Source organism: Carassius auratus, unplaced genomic scaffold (genome assembly GCF_003368295.1).
Source record: "Carassius auratus strain Wakin unplaced genomic scaffold, ASM336829v1 scaf_tig00217786, whole genome shotgun sequence".
NCBI lineage: Eukaryota > Metazoa > Chordata > Actinopteri > Cypriniformes > Cyprinidae > Carassius > Carassius auratus.
The window spans coordinates 1-27,403 of NW_020529243.1; the positions used below are offsets into that span (position 1 = coordinate 1).

The following is a 27,403-nucleotide window of genomic DNA, read 5'->3' on the forward strand; positions in this document are numbered from 1 at the left end:
AACTATTTTTCTTTTCTCAATGCCAAACCATAATATGTCAATCGGTTGTATCACATTTCAAACCCTCAGGACCAATTTTCTTGGTATCAAGCCTGTAGTTGTAAGACTTTGAGGTTAAAGGTCTAGTTACGAAAGGCATAAATTCTTATTAAATTCGATTGAAATGAGATTTGAAGCAACTTGCATAAACTTTGACACCACAAATGAGCATTTATCATTTGAAAAAATTAGAAATAATTGTTAAATAAACTTGAAATTTGATGTCGCTCCCCACTGCCAGCTCTAGGTACAGGATCATTTGTCGATAATTACTTGTGTCAGTACAACACTCCCAGTTGTCTGTCAATGTTATGTTTGACTCTCTGTGCCTGGAGCTTGCCCAATTCAGCTCTTAATATGACCAAATTTATTAATGTTATTTCTGTTAATACAGACCATTAACTGCCAGACTGCTTGTGAAGGAAACGAGAAAGATTAGACTTGATAGCAGAAATTACCAGTACGCTAACCATTTCTGAATAGCCGAGTAGACATTTGACAGTTATTTACATAGATTTCTGAAAGAAATGTGACTGCAGCCTGAGGATGTTTTGAACTTTGAAAATTGCAATTTCAAATCCCATGAGAGCGAGGAATTCGCTTCGTAAAAGAACCAGCGTAAGATCACTCCAATACATTACAGGCTGACTGCATTGCGTGCATTGAGTGTTTGCGCTTTTTTTTCTTGACAAACTGCCTATTCACAGGGGAAAGGACCTGCTTGATTTTTTACACTGCACGTTCTCAAGACATCTTTGTGAGGCTTATGTGCCAAATATTTGAGGTGACTTGCTGGTGCTCTTTATGCAGACATGTTCTGACAGATTTGGACAGAGCCCAAGGCAGATACAAAAGAGTAGTCTGTCAAAAACCAGGGATAATTCCCTTCCTCTCTACAAAGACACCATCTGAGAGCCATTTACCTAAACAGTGTGGTTTTTCATAGTTTGGGGAATACAATGAAGTTTTGAACTTGTTGACATTATTTTATCCTCAGTTCTTTAAATATGTGAAGAGAAGCTCTGCTTTCAAAGACACCAAGAATACTTCAAGGAAATATCCAACTAACACATAAATTTAAGCAAAGTCCTACAGTAATCATTTTATATTTTGCCCCATTTTGCCAGTAAAGCATGGTTGTTTTAAGAACTTAATTCTCACTACAACTTGAGAGACATCATGACAAATGTTTCTGAAAAATGTTTTACTAATGTGGTTCAGTGACTGCCTAATCTGCTATATGATGTATTACTGTAAAAACAAGAAATGACACTTATATTGTTTACATTTCTTTTATTAATATTTCTATACTCTAAAAGAAAACAAAAATGACACTTGGTGCAACATACTTAATTCTGTCAGTTACATAGACATAGACAACAACATTTTTTCTTGTAAAAAAATAAATAAATAATTTGTTTTACATTGTGATACTAGAATAAAATGTACAAAATACTAAATCATGTTAACAGGGTAATACAATTATATACATCTATATGCCTCCATTTAAACAAAAATGGAAGTTATATATTTTACTAGAAAGATGGAAACTGGATGGTAACTAGTTAAAAAATAAATAACAATCCACAGATTTCCATACTGCTGAAATTATTTTGACATATTAGCTGGTAAATGGAATAAAAAATAATAAATTTGTACGTTTTTATAATATATACTATATATAAGTAATGTACACATCATAAATGATTTCCTTTAGCGCATGGCAATCAATCCATACAGGCACGATAGCCTCAGGAAAGCCTTCCCTGCTTTTCCACGTCCAGTATGGTGAGGCCTGCTGTCTGAATGATGTTCTTCATGATGTCCAGGTGACGAATTATGCTGCTGTCAATGGGGTCCAGCTTGCACCCCTGCCGCGCCATGTTATCCTTAATGAAGATCACACGTTGGGCCTCAGGCTCTGCTTAGCACGCTTTAAAAACTCCATCAGGTCCTTATCAGTAAGATGACCTGAAAAATGTAAAATAGTTGAGGTAACCCGGTAATTCTTGACTAAAAGAGAGTGTGTACATTTTTAAATATCCACAGTCCAAAACTCATTTAGCAGAAACGGTTTATGCAAAGCTAGGTCTTAAAAAAATCTGTCACCAATGCAACGATTTCAGTTTCATATAGATATCTGTGCCGTCGGTGTCAAATGTACACAGACTGCAGTGAGGGAGATGAAACTGTATACTGAAACAAAAGACTCTGACTAGCTTTCCAGCTGCTCTCATTAAAGCAAATGCAAAAGATAGCCTGGACCTACTAAAATAAGCAAATGTATGTGGGCAGAAAACACTGGTCAAATTAAATATTTGTTACATAACATAAAATAATCGATGAAAACAATCCATCCACTCACAGGCAACCCACTGCAGCCAGATGACATCGTATCTCTTTGTAGGTGGGGTGAATTCTTGCAGGTTGTAAAGGTAGTAGGCCTCCACTCGGTCTGCGTAATCTCCGAGGTAAACCTCATGAGCGTGGAGGATGAACTCTTCCATCATGTCAAGCATCTCCATGGATTCAAACACAGGGAACAGAACTCCTTTAGACACCCTCCCGATTCCACAGCCACAGTCTAGTGCCCGCTTGGTGCCAGCCTTTCCTGGACCCTATAATAAAAAAAAAAAGTGCATGTTCAAAAATAATAAAGAATTATGAGTGCTAGCCCAGGTTCAGGGTCAAAGTTTCAGAAGAACAGCTGAACACTATTTATTAAGCTAAAGCTATTTGTCAACTTAGATGTGTTAATTAACCACATGTTCAAATAGCGTTATAGAGACAGCTTGGTTATTCTGATCTTGAGGTCTTGCTATTTAAAGAATATGTGTGAGCAGACCGAAAAGGCAATATGCAATAAAAAAAAAATATTGTCTGTCATAGGCTACCTAGGGAAAAAGTAATACATTAAAATACATTTATTTCATACTTAGTATAGTATACCACAAACACCAAATTATTTGTGATACTACTTGTGCACAATATTTCTTAATGTCAAACCTTAAATGTGTTTTAATGTCACTATTGATAAGGATTGTATAATCTTTGAATAATATCAGCCTTTAAATGCAAGATATTGAAAGTGTACCTAAAGTAATATTTCCATTTTAGCACAATCAAATATAATTCGGTATCTTTAGCTGGACTTCATCACTACTTACACACAATGAAAGTGCATTATGCACATAATTAGTTGCTCCAATTTTACTTTAAGTATACCAGTCTAGTGTACCAAAAGTACAATTGCAGTTAAAAGTTTCATTAAGTACATAAATATGTAAATGTATTGTATTTATTTTACTAAATTGGATATATATAAATTAATTAACTCTTTTTAACTGATGTAGGAAAACAAATGTTTGAGAAAAGTGGCATAGAAAAGGGTATAATTTAGAAATTGTTAGTAAATTCAACATCAATTACATAAAAATGTATTGTAACGTAATTGTAAACGTAAAAAAAATTACTTTTTATTTCAATGTATTTCCTATAAATAATACACATTCATTAAGAAATAGAAAATGTAAATGACATACAACAAACTTTTTCAGGAACTGTCTTGAGCCTTCAAGGTCGATCTCTGATATCTCCACAAAGTCTCCCATCATGCCCTCCTCTGATGCCGGGACATCCTTGTAGAAGTTCTGTGACCTGTAGTAAAACTGCTTCTCCCCTTTAATGTACTCACAAGTCACGGCATAGAGTTTCACTGTCGGGCAATAAACATATAGACAGTCACTAGACACAAAAAAACAAGCCCTAGATTTAATTACCAGAAATCTAATATTGTGATGTAGGTCAGCTGTGGGATCAGAGCATTTCAAGGGAAAGTGTACAGTTATCAGATGAAGTTTCACAACAACACAACTTCTCGCAACAACATTTAGTCATAAGCAGTTTTTTGAAAATACCAGTTATTAATAGCATTTATTTTTGCAATTTCCAAGATGTTTTCTTTCTGCAAATGGAATTTGAAGAACCAAGACACTATTGGTATTGACAGTGTTGTACTACAGCACAAAGGAATACTTTATTGTTGGCACATTTAGGAGTTTAGATGAAGCAGCTCAACATATGATACTCTGTCAGCATCAGTCCAATGTCACAGTATTAAGTTCAGCTGGAACATCTGCTTTCTTGAATGGCTGGTCACTTAAAGGACAGACCAGTTATTAAGTCAAAGCATGTTTGGAAAGTTCGAGTCAAACATCGGATCAGCAGATGATTAGCGGGAAGACCTTGCTGAAGGGTTATAGGTGCGAGAACTGGCAGGGCGACACGATTGTGATACTGAAATTCTGAGCAGGGTTTGATATGTGAACCACAGGTTTACTAGTTCAAAGTCAAAAATAGTAACACTGGGCAGTGATTCGCTATGGACTATTTTGTTTTGGTCCTGTTTATTTTTGTTGGCCCTCTTTATAGCACTCACTCAACTGCTTTGCCTTATTGGTCATGAGGCAACATTAAAACCTGCTAGTATTAGGAAACATTTCAGCCAAAGCAAGACATTCATTCTAATTTTTCTCTGAAAGAGATTGTTCACCCAGAAATGATAATTCTGTCATCCATTTACTCACTCCCATACCATTACAAACATTTTCTGTAGAACATAAAATATATTTTCACAAATATAGGATTAGAATGACATGAGGATTAGTAAATGATAACAGAATTTTCATTTGTCTTACAAAACACTTGTCTGAATTCATATCAGTCTTTTAAAAATATGAATGAATGATTGTGTTCACTTTTGGTCTAAAATGAAATTGATGTCATTTATGATGTACTCAAAAATATTTTTGCTCCAAATGCTTATTTTTTTGGTAATGTATTACACGAATACAACATTTCTAACATGGATTTCACTGACACTAACATAACTTTGCAGTAACATTTGCCGTTTCCAGCACTAAATGTGATTTTTTTTGTGTGTTTTTCTCTTCCCACCAACATCATACATTATAAAGGGGTTAAAAACTAAATTTTTAACCCCCCGTGTTGTTGTACATGAGTAAAGGCCAAGAGTAATATCTGTTGATTTCTGTGTTTTTACCGGACCAAACTCATCAGTTACAACAAATATAGTTGTGATTGAGTCTGTTGAATTCAAGCAGTAACTCACAGTTACACTGGCAGACTGCTTTGATTGTCTCCACAGTTTACACTACACAACATCTGATTAACGGTGTGGACAAGTAGAAATATAAGCTAACATTCATCAGACAGAGACCACTGTCAACAACACAAACAAAACTACTTATGAACTCCATACCATCATATAATATTCATGGCTGTTTAAAGGAGAACATTTGCTTAGTTGTTTATGTTATGTTAACACATAACCATCTCCAAAGCCTTTCAATACTTTGAAATATACTGTTATTGCTACTAATGCACCAGCATAGTAAAGACACAGCTGAAATTTTATTATTCAGTAAAATGTAACCCTTGTGCGCTCCTCATTTGAGAGTCACACTCATGGTCTTCGCGGTCAAAAGTGACCGGACACCTAAAATGTTACTTTTTTTCTTCTTCAGTATAATCAATCTAATATATATTTGTTCAATAATATTTTTTATTTTGAGATAACTTCATGGTACTGATTAATCTTTATGCATTAATTATGATTTTTTTTTCTTTTCTTTTTTTTAAATTATTTTTCAATTATTGCAGTATTTCAGATTAAAATAGAGACTAAAATAAAAAAATTTAAAGCAGGAAAAAAGAGAAAAAACTGTAATTTCATGGTGTAACCACTAGATTCCTGTATAGGACTCTTTGGAGATGCTTGTGAATTCCCTAGTTGTTTTTATACAAAATCTTTTATTTTTATTAGGCTGTGGATTAATATGTATTTGTGTAAGACATGCTCAGAGACTACTTTTTGTCAAGGTTTATATTTTTTGCAGTTTTAAATGTTAATTTGAAGTGTATTTTCCTTTATCAGAGCTTAAACCTTCTGGGTATGATCTGATTTTATACATCTCTAATTTCAGTCTTTTGACTCATTTGGGCTATATGGTTATAGCAATACCAATTAATTTGAGTATGTATAATTCTGTATGTGGATGTATCCATTTTAAACTCTTGATGTTTTAGAGTGTAACCCCTTCCTTGCTTTCCACTGTTTTACTGCATGATAGTCGAATTATTGATTTTAACTGCTGTAAATCCATTAATTTCTGACCAGGAAAAAAGACCAGGAGTGTTTTGTGTGTGTGTGTGTGTTCACATACCAAGTGCCATAAAAGTCACCAAGTATCGTACCATTCTGGTGAAGCTACGATTTTTAAACATTCAAAATGTAAATTTCTCCAATCAGAAATGACCAAATACTGTACAAGGGTTAAAGTATGCAGCATGCATATACATGTGCTTAAAATAGACACATGACTCTGTACACTGGAATAAATGGTATGTACTGTATACTGTTGAAAATCGAGTGTTCCTATTGGATATTGTGGTTAAGGCGAAGCTGTTATCTTCTCAAGTTTCAAATGTAATTTTGAAGCAGCTTTAATAGAGACAGATATGCCAATAACATGAATATTAGTGGATGCAAACTAAATATTTATTTTGGATATGGTCTGACACAACTTCATACTCCAAATGTCTGCCTTACGGTTCTCATCTCAACAACAATATTGCAGGAAAACTTCATAATACACAAAGGGTCATAATACACACAATTCACTGAGCCACCCTCTTACCCAGAGGAATCTGCTCCAGGAGGTACAGGTAGCTGGCGAAGAACTCCTTCCTCAGAGTATTGTGCAAGTGGAAAGACATACTGTGCTTGCACATCTCATTATCCGTCTTTGCCCAGCGGTCTCGGAAAGCTTGATGCGTCCCGCTAAACTCCATAATGGAAGTGGAATCAGACATTCTGAATTTTCTGCAAAGAGACTCAAAGCGTGTTTGATAATGCGTAGCTCAAGGTGTCTCTGAAGACACCACTGTGCTGCTATATCTGTAGGTGGCCTCTGGTTACTGACCGGTTGAGCGTTCTTTTCTCAGCAGAGTGCTTCGAACTACCACATCTTATCAGATCATCACCACCTGGGGTGGTGGAATGAGAAAGGGATGGGTGCGATTGCCTCAGAAGAGGGGTGGTGCCTTCTTCTTCAGTTCCAGAAGAAGCTCCTCTCTTACGTTCCATAGACACATCCAGAATGGCATATTAGTGCATACCAACACATGAACCAGAGAGTCGTGCATTCATTCACAGTTAGTGACAAGCGGCTTATGTAGTGGCTATTCTTAGCACTGCCTTCTCATGTTTGTATACACAGTATTGGTGGCAAGTTCACAGTGGTGAGGAAAGATCAAAGACAGATCTAATCTGAACATGCTGTTGCTGCTTACTGTCTGCATGCATTGACATAATAATGACACTATTGCTAAAAACAAAACATGTTTTTTAGACTTATACAAATTGTGTGAAAAGCAGAGATACGGAGAGAGAGAGAAAGAGAGAGAGAGAAGATGGATAATATATCAGGCCTCTCATCTTTAGTCATGTCAGCTCATGGGCCATGTGTTACTCATATGGTTGCAAATTTAGATAAATTGCCAAATGATCATCACCTTATGTGTATGTGATATTCAGTGAACCAGAACTGAACCAGTGCTTAAACTGGAAATGCATGCTCAATGCAATTAGAGAAGACTGTTTATAAATAAAGCAGGTCCTAAAGTTGGTCCAAAAAGCCATGTTAATATAGGTAAATGTTTCAAACATTTTGTTTGAGTTTTAAAAAAAATCGAAAAAATGTCACAATACTTCCCTACCTGATTCATCACAGTATAAGACTTTTTTATATTATTATTACAAGTTTTCTGTAATGTTATGTTTAAATATTTAAATCATGCATTATTTAATTAAAAATGCACTCATTAAAAATCTTCTATATTTCCAGAACAGAAATCTTAACACTGGATAAAACCCGGTTCAAAGTTCTTGTCTTTGTTTTTATAAAAAAAAATTCTTAATGTGTACTGTTTAGACTGTTTCTTCTTACAATACATATCAAAACAATATTTTTTTTCTAATAGTCCAAAAACTGTATAAAAACTGGGTTGGTGCTTAAAAAGAATCATGTATTCTTACAATCTTTATTGTTCTGACAGAAATTCAGTACAAGCTAATCTGGTTTAGAAGCCTTCAATAACAAGTGCACTTCCAATTGAAAAATATAGCTAATAGGTAGTTAAAACGGTAGTTAGCCTTGAACTAATACATTCAGCACTATAAAATGGGCTGAATTGAAACAAATTCCCTGTATAAATACATAAATACACATAAAAACCAACAAAGGTCTTGCTATCACATGTATTCCACGTGAGCGATACGTATCTCCACATATACAGGTGGCGCTAGAGGTTCTTCCGCTTATTTCTGCTTCTTCGCTTATTCACAGAATTTCAGTACACACCCATAGCAACACAAACAGCAGCACCCTGCCAGAGCAGAAACGATGAAGCAGTCCAGACATTAGACACACGTCAAAACAGCAGACAGAAATCAGCCGCACAGGTTTATTTGCTTTAATTAATGAGCAACAATGCAATCGGACGACGCCAGATATTTAAAACGGTGAGTGTCTGTGTAATGCGAGCGAGCTCTGTCATTAGCTGTAGTGGTCGAGCTTGAGCATAACACTGCATTAAAGTAAAAACACAATATATATATGTGCCTGTGAATGTTGTTTTTCTAAGGTGTAAGTCATTTTTCATGTATATGTACAGCTTTCAAAAAGTGCAGGGAAATTATGACATCAATTTATATTCATGTGTCTTCAAGTGACGTTTATATGGACATACTCCTCATCATCATCATCACCACCACAATATCATCATTCAGCATATTAAACAGAGTTATATATTAATAAAATATGTTTGTACGTATATTTAAAATGGTACTGAATGTTTACATTAGTTTAAAGTGATATTTAATGTTGCTTCAGGTTTACTATTTTGGATCATTTCTGATAAAAACAAAACAAGAAGGATAACAAAAAAAAAACATGATTGTTTTACCAATAAAATACGACTTTTTTAAAGATAAGCTTGATGCACTGAACATATTTTATAGGTAACTCAAAATTTATAACTAAATTTATAACTATCAATAATAATCTGTAATGTGTTGTGTTCAGGAAATATAAGGGTGGCAGTTTAGATGTTCACCCCACAGAAAAAGCCCTTGTGGTCCAGTATGAAGTGGAAGCTACAATCCTAGGAGAGACGGGAGACCCGATGCTGGGAGAACGCAAGGAGTGCCAGAAGATGTAAGATCATTCAGATAAATGGAGTAGTAGGAAAACTGATCGTGTGATAGATTTTTTTTATAGCTAAAACTTTCTTCCGATTGCAGAATCCGTCTGAAAAGCCTGAATTCCAACACGGATATTGCATCTTTAGCACGGAAGGTAGTGGAGGAGTGTAGACTCATTTCCCCTTCCAGACTTCCTGAGGTGGAGCAGTTATTGTTTTATCTGCAGAACCGCAAGAAATCTGCTGGTAGGCTGAGAAGAATACAGTAAAAAAAATATAAAAAGTGCTTCAGTGCTATAGTGAATGTTTGTGTTTTGTTTATTCAGAAAAGAAAGAGAAGAAACAGATCAAGCCAAGAGACCTGACTCCTTTTGAAGGCATAGAGGTATAGTTGAAATGAATATTAATTTGTTTTTGTGTCACAAATGATATATATATATATAAATGATAGTTCTTATCAAGTCCTCAACCAAAATGTATTTAAAAAAATAGATTTATTTAATGCTATGTTTCCTGCAGCTTGATGAGGAGGCCAACATTAATAGCATAGAGGACTATGTTGAGCTTCTGTATGAGGACATCCCTGAGAAGATCAGAGGAGCTACACTCATCCTCCATTTGGCCCGTAACCCTGATAACCTGGAGGAGTTGCTGCAGAATGGTGTGTTGCACACTGGAGATAATGGTTAAAATGTCTTTTTTAAACAGTTTAGGATTTTATCTATAAACCTCCCTCATAAAGCCTTACTTTAAATACATTTACATTACCATATAACAAAGCTTTGGTTTGCTCCTCATGTATGATTAAAAGGATAGTGCCCCTAAAAAAAATTAACTCACTCATTTACTCACGCTCTTGTTGTTCGAAACCTATATGACTTTCTTTCTTCTGTGGAACACAACAGAAGGTATTTGAGTTTTTTTTTTGTCTGTGCAATAAAGGTCAGTGGGCTCCTATGTTGGACCCTGACATTTTACAAATTATCTTCTTTTAGGTTTGAAAACAAGAAGGAAAGTCCTACTGGTTTGGAACAAACTTTACACTGGTGTGTAAATGATGACAGATTTTTCATTTTTGGGTGAAATATCACCCAGTTTTGTAGGATGCCATATTAAGACATTATCATCATATCTTTGCAGTCATTCTCATTCCATTATTTTACGTACTTCATTCTTTCTTTCATAAGAAAATGATCTCTAAGCACCAATGTTACCCTTACCCTTATTAAAAAGGGCTTGTCATATTAGCACAAATACACTTATATTCAAAATCAGTCAGTAATATTAATAATAATAAAAATGTATCCAGCAAGGAAACATTAAATTGATCAAAAGTGGCAGTTACAAAAAAAAAAATATTTCAAATTAATTCTGTTCTTTTGAAATCTTCCTTTGCGTTTATACAAAAATATTAAGCAACACTGATGATAATAATAAGTTTCTTGATCGTCAAATCAACACATTAGAATGATTTCTAAAGGATCACGCGACTCTGAAGACTGGAGTAATGGGTGCTTAAAATTCAGTTTAGCTTGCACAGAAATAAATTACAATTTAAATGTATATTGAAATAATAGAAAAAACTGTTATTTAAAATTTTTAATAATATTTTGTATTTATGTTTTTACTGTTTATGATCAAATAAATGCAGCTTTAGTGAGAATAAGAGACTTATTTCAAAAGTTATTTTTCACTAAACTTAATGCCACTAACAGTAAACATTAGTAAAATAAAACAGAGTATGGGAATCCATTCATAAAAAAAGTAACTCTCTTCCATTTACACTTTCCCTTGTCTGATCTCTTTGACCACTTTGTTCACCATAACTCAATCAGTATGTGTAGTACTACAGCCTGTTTTCTACTATCCTTTGACTATTTGCCCTTAAGTATCTTCCATAAAGTCATTTGATTTTTACGCACAATGCATTTTCTCCTTTGCAAGTGTGTTCTTTCTTTTCCCATTAGTTCATATCCTGATATATTCTCCATATTCACAAGTTATTCACAAGCAGCCACATATTTCAAACCGTTGCCATTTTGTATTCACAATATGAGTTCTTTTCATGAGCAATGAAAGCATTCAGTGTTTCGTCTGCTCTCCCACAGAGACTGCTCTGGGCGCGCTGGCCCGGGTCCTGAGGGAAGACTGGAAGCAGAGTGTCGATTTGGCAACCACCATCATCTATGTCTTCTTCTGCTTCTCCAGGTAAACGGGCTACACTTCTGCATACTCTAGCCAAGACTCACTCTTCAGTTTGATGGGTGTTGTGCACGGAGCTGAGACACAACAATGGCGATGTGCCATGAGGAGAATATATTTTCTTGCATGTGAGTCGTAATATTAAATACTCCTATCATAATACAACACATCAGCTGCTGTCAGGACTCATGTGAAAAGCCAGGCTGTAGGTAAATGTGAAAGCTAGAATCATTCTTGAATCTCTTCCCTTCTGATGTTATTTTGCTAAAGTCTGCAATGGTTTGGTTAACATTCATCATGCTCTCGGTGCGCGAGTTAAGGTTGCCATGGGTTAAGGTTTTATTTTGATATGGTTGAATGCATGGTGAAGGTTAGACAAACAAGTTTTTTTATCTCCAGTTTCTCCCAGTTTCACGGCCTGATCACACACTACAAGATCGGAGCGCTGAGCATGAGCATAATTGAGCATGAGCTGAAGCGCTATGACCTGTGGCAGGACGAACTGCAGAAGAAAAAGAAGGCTGATATCCTTTCAGTGTAGCAGGGGGCGTAGGTGAAAGGGTGACAGGATGTCAGAGAAAGGGTAAAGGTAAAGTCATGCCAAGGGTCAGGGGGCATGGGTGTTATGTTTTAATTAAAATGTTGCCCTTTAATTACTGCTCTGAACACAAGGGTTTAATAGACAAGGTCCTTGACTTTTTGAACGGGACGATGACCCAGACAATCAGAACCTGAAGAAGGAGTACGAGAAAGCCCTGAAGAAGTACCATGGACTGCTGACCAAACAGGAACAGCTTTTGAGAGGTAGAAAACATTATTACCCACACATCCACAAAGAATGGTCTCATTTTACAGCTTAAAGATGTGTTTTGACTAGCCAGGCTCCAATGGAAATTTTGGCTGATGCCAAATATGAATGTTGTGGCTGATTTTGTAGATATGCACTGTTCTATACAAATTAAAAACGATTTGTCCTTTTTATAGTTGATTTTTGTGATTTTCTTACTAGTAATCATTATTTTACAATTCTGTGGTTGCAGAAATTGCACTGCTCTTTTTAAGAAATAAGTACAAATGAAATCAGACATTAAAGTAATATAAAGTGCGCTACAAAAGATATGTATACATAAACACTGCCAAAAGTTTGGTGTCTGAAAGATTTTTGGAAATGTTTTTAAAAGAAGTATTCTCATTAAGTATGCATTACCGTAATTTGACCAAAAATGCAGTAAAATCTGTAATATTGTGTATATATTATTACAGTTTAAAATAACTGTTTTCTCTTTGAATACATTTTAAAATGTAATTTATAACTGAGATGACAAAGCCAATTTTTCAGCAGCCATTGCTCCTTTTTTTTAGATTGTTTGATAATAGAAAGTCCAGAAGAACATTATTTAAAACATTGTTTGAAAAATCTTTACTCTCATGTTTGATGTCTAATCCCTCTTTGCTGAATAAAAGTATTTTTACACAATACAGACCTTTGAACGATACAGTTTGACCTGAAGCACTAATTGAAACACTCAGTCTGCTTCCAATATTATCGGTTTTAAAAAACCGATTTGAAAATAAATGAATGACTTTCCTGTTTGTGTTTCTGTGCCATCAGTTGCTCTGTACCTGCTGCTGAATCTGTCTGAGGACACTCGCACCGAGCTGAAGATGAGGAACAAGAACATTGTCCACCTTCTGGTGAAAACTTTGGACAGAGACAGTGAGGAGCTACTGGTGCTGGTGGTGTCCTTCCTCAAGAAACTCAGTATCTTCTTAGAAAACAAGAATGACATGGTAAGAAGTACTTTCAGATGCTTTTATCCAAAGTGACTTATTTATTCTGTAAACTTGTAGTAGTACACTGATGCCCTCAAAGCTTATAGGATGCACTAATAGCCCCAGAATTCCATTGATGATTTCATGGGGTGTTAAAAAATGCTGTGTTTAAAGATTGCAACCTGAAAGGCCCCACAAGGCTACGCCACCCCAGTTGTCACTTTCTTATTATTACGCTCTCCTTTCTAAATCAGCCACACCTGTTCTCATAACTTGTTGCTCATGTGATGTTCTGTATTGCAGTTTAGCTGTACTGTTTAGTCGACCACTTATCCCACACTTCCTCCACCTGCAACCAATCACACACTTAACTCTCGACCGAAGGTTATCTCAGCAGTCATTTATTTGGATCCATTAGTCAGCTAATTTCTGATCTTCTAAATTAAACACATTTGTAGAGTCAGCCACAAAAAGACTATTACGACTTTGACAAATGCTATACAACAATAACACACACTCTTGTATGATTAATTTAATGCTTTCAGTCGTGTGGAGATTGGGGTTCTGTCACATTGTTTGACGCCGACTGTGAATGCAAGGTTTTAGATGTATGCAGTTATTAACGTTGAAGGCTTGATTTGAAAACTGGTTCCAGGCTGTGAACGGTGGCTTTAATGGGGATCACGTTTCTGCTGGGCTGTCCGTCTGTGGCTGTGTTTTGACCACAGCTGGAGCAAGCAGATGTGTTAACAAGCAAAGCCACAGGCACAGAAAGAACTAACTGACAGACCTGACAACGGTCTCCTACATCACTCAATCACTATCATATCTCTCTCTTTGATAGGCAGAGATAGATACAGTAGAGAAGCTGGCAAAACTGGTGCCCTGTGAACATGAAGATCTCCTGAACGTAACTCTTCGCCTCCTCCTTAATCTCTCGTTTGACACTGGCCTCCGCAGCAAGATGGTGCAGGCGGACCTTCTGCCCAAACTCACCTCACTGCTAGGTAAGATTCCTGTAGGAGATTTTATCATTTTAAATATATTAGAATTATGTTATGTTGTTCTATAAATTATCATTTTATTATTTTTGTTACATGTATGTGTGTGTATATAGATAGTAGAGATAATCAAAATATATTTTTGTCAGTTTTTATTAATATTTAATTATTGACTTTTTATTTTATATTATAATTTTTTTTTTTTTTAAATTATTATTATTATTATTATTATTATTATTATTATATGTGCTCATAGTAGAGCAAGTGCTGGACAAAAATGGGGAAATACTACAAACCCACATTGCTCATGAAACACCCTGGCCCTATTTTATCTCACGGTTATGATTTAAAATGATTGTTCAAACAAATGAATCAAGTCTGTCCATTTGACCGACTTGCAGTGTTACAACCATTGAGACAGCATAAGTCATAGAAAGTAAATCTACTACTAGTCAATTATTTTGTGTTTGAGGATACAAATGTTTCTTAGCCTCATAAAGCAGTTACAGTCTGGCTCTGTCCTGTCTTTCAGAGACCACTTTCCGAGATTAAACGAAACACACGATTGGTGCATGGACTGCATATCCAGGCGTGGTTGGCTTTGGCACCAACAATGTGTTTTTTGCAAGGCCTCAGGGGGGTGTCGTGTGTCCCGTGCAGTTAATGTAATATATTTGTTAAAAAAACAGCTTCAGCTCTAAAGTAAATGTTGTTCTTCCAGCTCGAGGGAAGTCCACATTTAGCGACTTATGGAGATTTTCTCTCTCCGTCAGACACGTACAACTACTCATTCTTTATGAACACTTTAGACTGGCTGCCAACAGCTAATGGTCCTTTTGCACTAGTGTGGATGATGTGATGTTCTTGTAAGTATTTTTTTGAAGAAGGCGTGTGTGTGTAAGCGCTGCTTTTATCTGGTCTGGTTTGTAAGAATGTGACATCAAGTTCTGTCAGAGTATTGCAGATGCCTCATGAATCTTCAGCGTGCACTGAATGAGGCTCCTATCTGCTCTTCTGACCTTCTGATAAGATGAAAGTGAAGTTTGGTCTCCTCTCAGACCTCTTTGATGAATTACCTCAGAACCAAAACCAACTGATCAACAGCTCCCTCTTACATCACACTGCAAAAAAAAAAAAAAAAAAAAATTACTTTTCGTTTTTTCTTGTTTATCTATATCTAAACATTCTTAAATCAAGATGCATTTACTCGAGAAGCAAATTGACAGAAAAATATAAAAGGTTGTTTTCTAAAATATGTATAAAGATTTTTTTCATAAAACAAGAATTAATATATTCTAATGTGGTAAGAACATTTTCACAGGGATATCAAGGATATATATATATATATATGAGACAGATTTTTCTTATTTTAAGCAAAAACTCACACAAGTTTTATACATTTAGTTTTATACATTAAAAAAAAAACAGAGCGTCGCATCATTTTGCTTCTCAAGCAAATGTATCTTGATTTAAGAATTGTTTTATATTTGTACTGGAAAAAAAGACTCTTACTTTGTAAGAAGATAATTTTTTGCAGTACTTGTGTCTACATCTAAGTGCAGAAAAGAAATCACCATTTCGCCTGTCACACAGCAGACCACTGCTTATATATCACTTATATATTGCCTTCAAATGCAACCCACTGCCACCTTTATGGTTTCAAAACTTAAATGTGTTTTTCTGCCAAGCATTTTAGATTGTTAAAAAAATCTAAATTAGATTCTAAATTATTTCAACAAATAAAAAAAAAATATGTTGCTAATAGCAAAAAATATAACAATGTTGGCAGGGCGTGTACAAATATGAAATACATTTTAACTAGATAGAATCTAAATAGGTCAACTTCACTAATTGAGTAATTGGTTATTGGATCACAAATCTAGCAACCTGATCCCTGTTTACCATTAAAGTGTAGTCAGTGTCTCGATCAGCCCTGAAGGCCTGGCTGCCGTGGCTTTAATGGCGGTTTGGTGGTGTAAATCTTTCTGGGGTGTAATTGAAGTTTAGCTCTCCTGCTCTCCCACTAAACGCACCCTGAACAGGATAATGAATTTTTAATGGGCTTTTTTCTCCCAGGCTCTGGGGCTGTTTTGGACATTTTTACTGGCCCTTCTCCTCCATCCTCATAAAGGATTCCCCATTTTCCTCTCCCAGTGTGCAGGCCGAGGCGTTAACCCGGGGTTTGCATGTGTATGTTTGTGCTTGACCTCTGAGTGTGTGCTAGAGCTCGATTGTACGCTTGTGTGTGTCTTTCACTAATGAGAAGCACATGTTTAGACCAATCGTAGTGCTAGCGGTGCAGAGCAGCTTGGCTTGAAGTTATTAATGGCAGTAAAATTTATGCTTCCTTCTTTTTTCCCCAATTAAATGGAGAAGCCCTTCTTTTTTCAGGGGTCTCTGGAACACATCTGGCTCCAATAGGCTGAGATAACCTTGCCTAAAGGGTCCATGGCTGGCTCCGTCCCGTCCCCGCCCCCTCTTCCCTCTCTCGGGGTCTGGGTCTGTCTGTCTGATTAAGTCAGAGGCTCAGGTTCTTACCAGGTCCAGGTTTCAGTCTGCTTTGTGAAGGGAAACTGTGCTTTCTCAGGGTCAGAATTATCCAGGCCTGAAATAAATACCAGGTCTTAAAAAAAATCCAAAAATTAACAATGTAATTATTGCAGATGTGATTTGTCTGTATTAACGTTAATGTCCAAAAATTTAGTGTTTGTAAGAAGTTTTATTGTTTTTGGAGAAAAAAAGTACCTTATGCTAAACAAGGTTGCAGTTATTTGATAAAAAAAGTAAAAAAGTAAAAATAATAATATTGTGAAATATTATTGTGATTTAGAACTGTCAAGTCTTCAGTGTCACATGATCCTTCAGAAATCATTCTAATATTCTGATTGGATGCTCAAGAAACCGTTTGCTGCTTAATATTTTTGTGGAAATCATGGTGCATTTTTTTTAGAATCTTTTGATGATTTCTTTGATGAACAGCATCTGTATAAGTTGTAAGTTTTTTTTTCATCCATATTCAACAGCAGTATTATATTCTTTCTTTCCAACAAAAAAGTCTCACTGACCACAGATTTTTGAATGGTAGGATAGGTCCATAGCAATGACCAAAAAAGTGTCTCATTCCACTCTCTAGTTCCCTATGACGTAAATCCTGGACACAAATTCTTGCTCTAGCAAAGGGCCTTGATCCATTAAATATTTGGACTTAAAAGTGCAATCTGGTGCTGTCCTGTTTATCCTGCTGTGTATTTCTACTAAAGAAGAAGCTGTAGTTCAGGCTACCTTGAATATGCAGAGTGTGTCTGTCCATTCATGGCTTGTGTGTGTTTTTGTTTCAGGAGACGAAGCGCAGAGACAGATCGCCATGTGCATTCTGTACCACATCAGTATGGACGACCGTTTCAAGTCTATGTTTGCCTACACGGATTGCATTCCACAGGTGAGAGATCAGCCTGCATTAGCATGATCTTATAGCAGGGGACAGGAGAGGTCTATATTCACTCTCACATCATGTCAACATTCGGTGCGAACGTTGTCCCATTGCTCCACAATGCAACAGCTTGAAGCTGTCTACATCTGATGCATCAAATATAAAGTTCCAGATCCGTTTCTACTGTTTTCGAAAATGTGGAGTATGTCAGAACTAGAACAGCATCAGTATACTGTCACTGTCTTGTTGCATCATGATGTTTTGCAACCAGTGTAGATGGTATCAGTTGATCACAAATAACTGGAAAAATCTTGGATATTCGAGGGGTCAAAAGGTTTGATAACCCAGTGCAGTATAGAGCTTTTTCTTGTCGTCTTTTTATTTTTTTCATTGGGTCACTATGTGTTAGGGGTGTAACAGTACACGTATTTATACCGAAAATCTTCTGTATGGGTCTTTTGGTTCGGTACGCATGTTTTGTAGAATATGATAGGGGATATATGAACAATAGGGGATAAAAAATAGACAATAAAGAATTAACTTGACGGAGCTCAAGCTTAAAATGCGCGGGCAGCAACAAAATGGAAGTGAAAGTCTATATTAGACCACATTCTTAATTATATTTTAATTTACCTGTTAATTATGTCTTATTTAATTTAGGCTATGTTTAATTAAATCTTTTAGGAAACATGTAAGCCACTGTGTAAATGATTGTATGCCAACAACAAATAGAATTTGTGTAATTTAGAAACAGCATTATGTGCAATTTACATTTTTGCAATGAATGTTGATTTATTATAGTTAAAAATAAATTTCATTTAAGTTTGGGTTATCTGTTGTTAATTGTGACCTTATAGTGATGTGAAAAGGCTAGAACAGAAGCTGAGGAAGAAAACGTTAACTGTAATCAAATTTATTTAAAGAAAAAGCAATTTGTTCAGTTAAGCATTATTTAATAAAGTTAAATAATATAAAAAACATGAAGTACACATGTTTGTGTTCTGAAACACCCCTACATATTGTGGAAGAAACTTTCAAATTTAAATCAGATCACAAAAGCAGATTACAGCTAACATTCAGAATAAGGAACCAGCAAACATTAAAGTGTAAGAAGAAAGGAAATAGAAAGGCTCTTCATGGACAAATTGGGTGAATAGAAGAGGAAAAGATGGTGACTGCAGGCTGGGGGTTACCAAGGTTTTGGTGGGGCGATTGGATGTTGCATGTGAAAGCAGGGCAGGTGCCAGTAAGTCTAGTCACAGTGATTTAGGCTGCAGGGCGGCTGCTATGTGATACTCAGTATGGGACTGTATGCTTTGCATACTCACCACTGCCTTTTTACTCTCTCTCCGGGCCTCCTGCTTATCATTAACATCAGGGGGCGATGTTGACAACCCTTGACCACTTCAGCCCAGGCCTGGACCTCTGCCCACTCCCTTTTCCCCCACGCTCCCTTCCTGGACCCCTACTGTCCCCTCAGGTAGCAGAGTCCAGTCCTCTGTTCCTCTTGGGGTGTGGTGACGTTAGCCAAGCTAATGCAGTGTGACATGTAAGGTTTGTGTCTAAAGTTAGGATTCGCATGAGAAAATCAGCAACCCCTGTATGTCTGGGAAAAGTACAAATTGGGTGCTGGAGTTTGGAAAAAATGTTTCAGGTCTGTCAGCTTTTTTTTGTGGGACAAAGGCGGGTTTGATTGGAGTTCTAGGTGGGTCAGGACTTCAAGGCGCTTGCTGACTTTGTTGAGTTGTATCTTTCAGGAAAGAAGGGGGCACTTGAGCTTGAAGTTTTTGGGTATGAGTTAACTGGACTAAAATTTACTGTATGTTTTTTTTTTTTTTTTTATTATTATAATTTTTGTAATTTTTCTTTTATTCAGAAAGAATGCATTAAATTGATCAGTGAAATGACAGTAAAGAAATAATATTACAAATGATTTATATTTTCAGATAAATGCTGTTTTACTTAATCAAAGAAATGTATCACTCGTCCACAAAATTTTTCAGTGGCACAGCTGTTTTAAACATTGATAATAATAATAAGAAATGTTTATTGAGCACCAAATCAGCATATCCGAATGATTTCTTAAGGATCATGCGACACTGAAGACTGGAGTAATGGCTGCTGACATCATCACTCTGTGGCAAGTGCTCTGAGTGTTTATTATTTCCTGGTGTTTTGTTTGTAAGGTAATGAAGATGTTGTTTGACTCTGGTGAGGAGAGGATTGACGCAGAGCTCATTTCCTTCTGCATCAACCTGGCTGCCAACAAGAGGAATGCCCAGATTATGTGTGAAGGTGAGAACAGATACAAATGTGCAAACAAAAAAACATTGAAGAGCAGACTCCGTGCTTAATTGAATGTTTCCATTGAAGGCAATGGTCTGAAGATGCTGATGAAGAGAGCACTGAAGCTAAAGGATCCTCTGATGATGAAGATGATCCGAAATATATCTCAGCATGATGGACCTTCTAAAAATCTTTTCATTGTGAGAGTCAAAACCGAGAATATACTCACCCAAGTTCATTTAGAAATTTGAATTGATGTTTATTCCATTGAAAACTAATAAGCATGTGATGTGTTTGAGGATTATGTTGGTGACCTGGCGGCTCAGATCGGACTGAAGGAAGAGGAGGAGTTTGTGATTGAGTGCTTGGGAACTCTTTCCAATCTCACTATTCCTGATCTTGACTGGGAACTTTTGCTAAAGGAGTACAACCTGGTGCCTTATCTCAAAGACCACCTCAAACCAGGTCTGTCTCAATCAACTTTACTGTTTTATCACGATGGACAATATATGAGAATATTAGTTGCAGGGTCTCACGATATGTGACTTGCTGTTGTTTTTCTTCTTCAGGCTCTGCAGAGGATGACCTCATTTTGGAGGTGGTGATCATGATTGGCACTGTCTCCATGGACGACTCCTGTGCTGTAATGTTGGCCAAATCAGGCATCATTCCTGCTCTAATAGAGCTGCTGAATGGTGGGAAACCTTCTGATACTCAGCGTGCTTTTAAAGTGCATGTTCTGTAATTGTTGTTTTTTTTGACATATGTTAGTGGAAGTTGAGGAATGACAATCTCTTTCTTCCTTCCATCCTCAGCCCAGCAAGAAGATGACGAGTTTGTCTGTCAGATTGTGTACGTCTTTTACCAAATGGTGTTTCACCAGGCCACCCGAGATGTCATCATAAAAGAAACGCGTATCCTTCAGCTTGTAAAACCTGCAGTTGCGTGATGTTGTTGTTCAGTCATACAGCAGTTCCTCTTTCAAAGGTTTTGTCCTTGACCGTTATCTTATCAGAGGCTCCTGCATATCTCATTGACTTGATGCATGACAAAAATGCAGAAATACGCAAAGTGTGTGACAATACATTGGACATCATTGCTGTGAGTATGAATCTGTACCTGTATGCTGTTTTTTTCCCCACCAATTTCAAGTTAAGTTATTTCTTAATATTTCAAACAAGGGTTTATTTTTTAAAATTTTAAAAATTTTATTTTGTATTTTTTTATTTAGTATTCATTGTAGTTTATTTTAGTAATTCGAAAAAAAGTGCTTTTGCCATTTTTATTAGTTTTTTTTATACTTCTAGTTTGCTTTTCTATTGATTTATTTTTAATTATTTTATCTCCTCAACTTTTATTTCAGTTATATTTCAGTTAATTGCCAAAGTGGCATTAGTAAGTTTTATCTAACACTGATATTTTATTTCAGATTCATATAAATTAGTGGAAATTTTTTTGACTTCCTCTTTTCTTTTCATTTGAATCAAGAGGGAGACCATCCAATTGTCTTAACCCACACTTTATTGTTATATGGCACATACGGTTTGTAGTCAGGGTCATTTTACATAAAAGAATGTTGGATGAACACCATTGCTAGCGGTTTAAATGTATAAGCTGTTCTGAAGCAGCTCTGTCGCGTGTGATCTGTCCCAGGCCTCAGATTAACGTAATTAGGGTTGGTCTTGAGGCCAAGGGAAGTGTTCCATACATCTGATCGGAAAGGGCCATTAAAGCAGAGAGCCACATCAAAGAGAGAGGAGGAGATGCCTGCTTACTCTCATCTGGGGATAATGGACAGAACGCAGATCTGCTAAATGCCACACATTCACATACATGTTGTTGGTCATCCTCCCTGGTTTCTTTTTTTATGTTATACAAATATGAAAATCTGATGAATATTGTTTAAATGAGTTTTTCTAATTTTGACTTGTCATAGCCAAGTCTTTTTTTTTTCTTTGTGACAGCGGGTTTTAACCCAGACAGGAGAAGTCATTCATAATTCATTTTTACATGCTATTTCTGGACATGCTTGATTTCCCCCCCCCCACCAGATTTATTTATAAAACGCCCAAACCTGCTTTGGATCCAAATGTTCAGGAACGTCATGAGCTCAGCTACTTGAAGATTGACTAGCCAGAGTATCAGACCACATTCATCCTGGTGATTGGCCACAGGAGTGCAGCTTGTGGTGCCTTTAATGCTTTACAATGATAAATTTGTGTCTTGGCAGAAAGTGTCACTGTGTGTGCCGGTGAGGCCAGGACTGGTGACAATGAGGCCTGTTTGAGGCCTGGGCCTCAGGTGGCCATCAGTGCCCCAGGCCTTCCTCCCCTGTGTGGGGATGATCAATCAGAGAGCCAGGTTGCTCAACTTCGCTATTTCCAAGAGGTTTTATTACGCTCAGTCCCTGTAGAGGTAAAATAAACAGCTACCATGTTATCCGTCTGCCAGGCAACACAGCTCACCTGATTCATCCCACATCTTCGGTATGGCACATGCTGAGAGGCTATACAGGCAGAGCCTCTCTGTGTCCTGTGCTAATAATCTCTCTGTCTTTGTCTGTAGGAATATGATGTGGAGTGGGGTAAGAAGATCCAGAGTGAGAAGTTCCGCTGGCATAACTCTCAGTGGCTGGAGATGGTGGAGAAACCGGCAGATGGATGGAAGCAGAGCCTTTCATGTATGGAGATGATGGAGAACCCTTTCTCCAAAATGGTGACATCCTGGAACGGCCAGACCTCTTCTACAGCGCAGGTTATATTGGACGAGGATTTAGATAAATATAGCTGCTTTTAAATAGTAGTTCTTATAAACAGGGGGTTTAAATTTAGTATTTTTTTAAATATGTCAGCATACTTTGAGTTAGTTTTTATTTTTATTTTGTATATCTTTGTAAGCATTATTTTTTCTCCTGGTGTACAATTTTGTCCCCATATACAAGATATTTCCTCTGGTATTTCTTTGGTAATTATGACAGTGTTGATTGTTTTCAAAACATATTAATGAACTGAAAGTATTGATTGATATGTTTAATAATTGATGAAACATTCCTCTTTGTTGATTCGAGATTCTAAATGTGTATGTTTTTCAGTAAAAATAATAAAATAAAAAATAGTTATTGGGGTAAAAAGACATGATTTCAGTTAACCTTTTAATTTTTGTTTTTAGCATTTTAATGTGGTTTTAATTCATCATTAATTCATCATCAATCATTTAAAATAAATTAAATATTAACACCCTACTTTTGGGGTTGGCTGGTTCCACAAAAAATCTCTAATCATATCTCTCATATATTAATACAAAATATACTGAGATATGTAATCTAGTAAAAAATCCTATATTACTTTTAGATAATTTTTATAATTATTATTTTGATCATTTTAATTTAAAATTGTAGATATTTTGTTTAAATTTAAATTAGAATTTTAATAATAAAGTGCAAAAGACTATGAGTAATTTGATGCATCTCTGTATTTTCTGTAATGCTTTAGCACAGAGGTGCCACTGAAAATCGATCTCTTTGTGATTCCCACAGATGGAATAATCCCAGCAGATGGTGCCATTAGTCCAGAGTTCTTCACCGACTTCCAAATGGAGATGTTTAGGACCGCAGGGTTTCCCCAGCAGGTACATTTTAAATATGATGAATGAGTGTACAATCTGCCTTTTGTTATTACTGCATCACACACACACACCTTTGCCAGTTTTGTTGGCTTTAGCAGGAAAGGACTCAAAATTGCGTCAAAGAGTCCTCCGGCATCCCAGCAGGACGCAGCACTCCTCCAACAGTAATACCCTCACTTTGAGAGTAAACACAGCTCCCTCTATTCAGCCTTTTCCAAAACTGCTTCAGTTGCCATATACCTACTGTTTAGGGTTGTCAGAGCTACTAATGTGATGACTTGATGCTATGATTTATGGTGTGGCCCACTTTGTCATGGGACTTATTGCAAAATATTTGAGCTTCCAAATATTCAACTCATTAATCAAAGAAGGATTATTTGATATGGGGCCGTTAATGATAATACAGTGACCCCTTTACATGATTAGACGGTCCTATGTGTTAGGTATTATATATATAAAAACAGGGAGAGCTGCTGAATTATACATTAGTCTCTGAGAGAAAGGATGAAAGTCGGAGAGAGAAGAGGCACTGAAATAAAGGAGCATGTGAATATGGCGGCAGAGGAAGCCATGTTTGTTTTTCACAGCTCTTTGTAAGCGATACCTGTCGAATACACTGAGAGTGCAAAGGGAATTGTGCGGCCTGAAAAGTGTGGTTTTCATTTTGTCCGTGTGGTGTTAGAGATCCAGGTTAACACAATAATGAAATCCAGCCTAGGTTCCCCTGCGCTGAATCAGGAGCCAGACACACTGGGAACGGCTCTTTTATAAGCCTTTAATAGAATCACTTCTATTTTATAGAATAGCACGGAGCAATATTTCATTTAGCACATAAAATAACGCTTAGTTATTTCAGATGGAAACAAATTCTTGGCTGCATTTGCTTGAAAATATATGAGTTCCTCATGTGTGAATGTTATGATTAGACCAAAAACACATTACAAGGTAATTAATATAATATTTAAAAATGAAATAAGATTATTTTAAAGCAGTGAAGCATAAAACATTATTTTTGGTGAAATATTGCCAGGGCTAAACAGGACAAGCACAGTTCCGACAAAAGTATTTGGACGCTTAAGCTACAAAAAAATGTTTAAATGACATTGCATTAGAAAGGTTAAACCACATGGCATTTATTTATTTGACTTTTTTTTGGATACTTTCTGATTGCAAATATTATGTAACATGTCCAGAGGTAATGTGATGAACTACACCTGTGGTTACTCTGCTGGGACACCTGTGTGAGCTTGAGGGGAACTGACTTCAATATATTCACTAATAGAGACCAGTTGGTTTCAAGTAATAGAACAAATGGCTAAATAATTCAAATCAGCTCTGGGAACAGGTCAAGCATGATTTGTTTGCAGATAACACTTGATTTGATATACTACTGTTTGAAGTTTGGGGTCAGTAAGATTTTCTTTTGTTATTTTAAATAAATGCTATTTTTTCAACAAGGGGGCATTTAAATGAATGAAAACTAAATAATCATTTTATCAAGTTTTGTCATTCACCCTTGTGTCATTTCAAAACTGTCATATGTAAATTCTTTTAAAATACTTTATGGTGCTTTTTTGTCTTAATACATAGAAAATAGCACTTTTTTTTCAAATTTTGTGTTTCAATGAAAGAAAGAATTTGATTTGGAAAGAAATGAGGGTGATAAAATGTAACAGAATCATAATTTTTGGGCATCAGAGGAAGGAAAGAGACTGGAAACAGACACTTTCTTGTTTGGAGGTGTCTGGTTTTTTTTTTTTTTTTTAACAGGATCTCACCTCAGTGTTAACTCTCAGGGCCACCGGGGCCAGACATGGGATCTTTTTTCTGTTTGCGTCCAGCCTAAGATCTTTAGATTATCACTAAGTGCACTGTGTCTGTGACCCTCAAGTGTAACGGGCCAAAGGCTGTGTTTCATAAGATGGGTAGAAGGATAAAAGGTAAAACATCTCAAATTATTTTAGTTTAGATTAAATGATTAGACAAATGAACCTAGATGAAAAAAAAGTTTGGTTTCAGTCTCTAGTAACATCATTATTTGTGGAAACCTGCAGAAAATGTCATCTTTTCAACTTTCCTGGAAAGGATGACAGCATCCCTTTGGATTGAATTATTTACTGCAAGAATGATTATAACACAAACACACACTTTTAAGGCCTGTCCTTTACCTGGACACTCTTTGGAGTGATCATATGATTTACAACACGCTGCCTTTTCCATCCCATTAACCCTCTTGAACTTATTCTGTTAGTTGTAATCTTCGGTTTCACCCAATTCTTTGTTAAAAAGCTTGAGTAGTAGAGGGCTGGATGTCAAAGTCAAAATTCCCCAGATGGCAGTGGTGTTCCTCAGAGAAATAAAGACAGGCTTGCTGCCCAGAGAGGTGGGAGTGAAAGGGGTAACGCATGTAACCGATCGCTGGAAGTGATTTGGTCTAAAAACAACACCGCATTATGGGAGCTGGAAGGGGCAAAGCAAACAACCCATATTTTAAGAAGACAGGCTGAAGTTGGATGGGTGATGTTTATTTAAAGGCAGATCATACTAGTCCTGTCCAACTGAGGTGACGTGATCCTGTTAGTCATTTGCTTGAGGAATTATTATACTACTACTGCTTTAAAATCTAATTTTAAATTGGTAAACACTGCTGGTGTGAAAAATACAATGAATACAATATAATTAATTCTGTTGGTGATTTGACTTGAAAAATTGACTTCAACTTCCATATATATATATATATATATATATATATATATATAATTTATTATTATTTATTTTTTTACGCTTTGTTTCACAAAGTGCTTCAAAATTTAAGTTAAAAGTTAATCAATCTAATTTATATATATTATTACTTCTATTTGTGGTATTGGAGCAGTTGTGTGTTTTAAGCTTGGTAGTTCTGTTTTGCAGGATCAGAGCGCCATCTAGTGATGCTAATGACCTTTATCTAATCCATACAAAAGTAATTTCCTGATAAAATACACATTAACACGATTTATGTTAGTTTTTGTGATTCATCTCTTCATCGGTGATGTGAACTGGCTGACAGTTGTCTGTGTTTTTCTTCCTCCAGTTCTTTGACAGATGGGTACGGACAGATGGGTGTCACTCCAGCACGTCCTGCCACGGCTTACGGCTTTCGGCCTGATGAGCAGTTTTATTACGGTTACACGGCATCACGGTAGGAGAATGTCAGGAAAGACCTAAAACCTATTAAAAACCAATTAAATGGTTCTCAAAAGATGCTAGTTAAGTCTCTTTACCATTTCGAATGAAAGCAACACTACTGATTTTTCTTCATCATCAGTATTTTCTTCTGTGTGTAATATGTGTATATTACATTCCATGTGAATCTCCATCTGAATGTGTTTTAAGCTGAATGTTCTCCGTGAAGCTATGATTTGCAGCGCTCACTTTGAGCTCGATCATGTAGTTTTAACATGTCCTACTTTAGCCTACTGTGTGTTGCTTGTCAACACTGAAGAAACTAATGGCACCGCATTGCCTTTTCTGTGCAATACAACAAAAGTAGGATTTTAGTTGCATGCTGTTTCAGTGATGTAGGTGATTAAGTTATGATCGTTGGAAAACACCATCTATTTGTGCATTCAAGCAAATCTGTTTAATGCATGACATTTGCTTAGGTTTCTGGAAGAAAAATATTTCATGTACTTAGTCAATCATTGTCATAATAGGATTCCTTCCGTTTTGCATATGTTTACATAAAGCAACTGATCTAATGGTCATTTAATGATAGTGGGTC

The 27,403-nt window shown here is 36.2% G+C and overlaps 2 pseudogenes; one reads left to right on the forward strand and one right to left on the reverse strand.

Moving 5' to 3' along the window:
• Positions 1-1,733: 1,733 nt before the first annotated feature.
• Positions 1,734-7,312, reverse strand: LOC113102959 (alpha N-terminal protein methyltransferase 1B-like; annotated as a pseudogene).
• A 1,149-nt stretch (positions 7,313-8,461) lies between these two features.
• Positions 8,462-26,941, forward strand: LOC113102958 (kinesin-associated protein 3-like; annotated as a pseudogene).
• Positions 26,942-27,403: the final 462 nt, after the last annotated feature.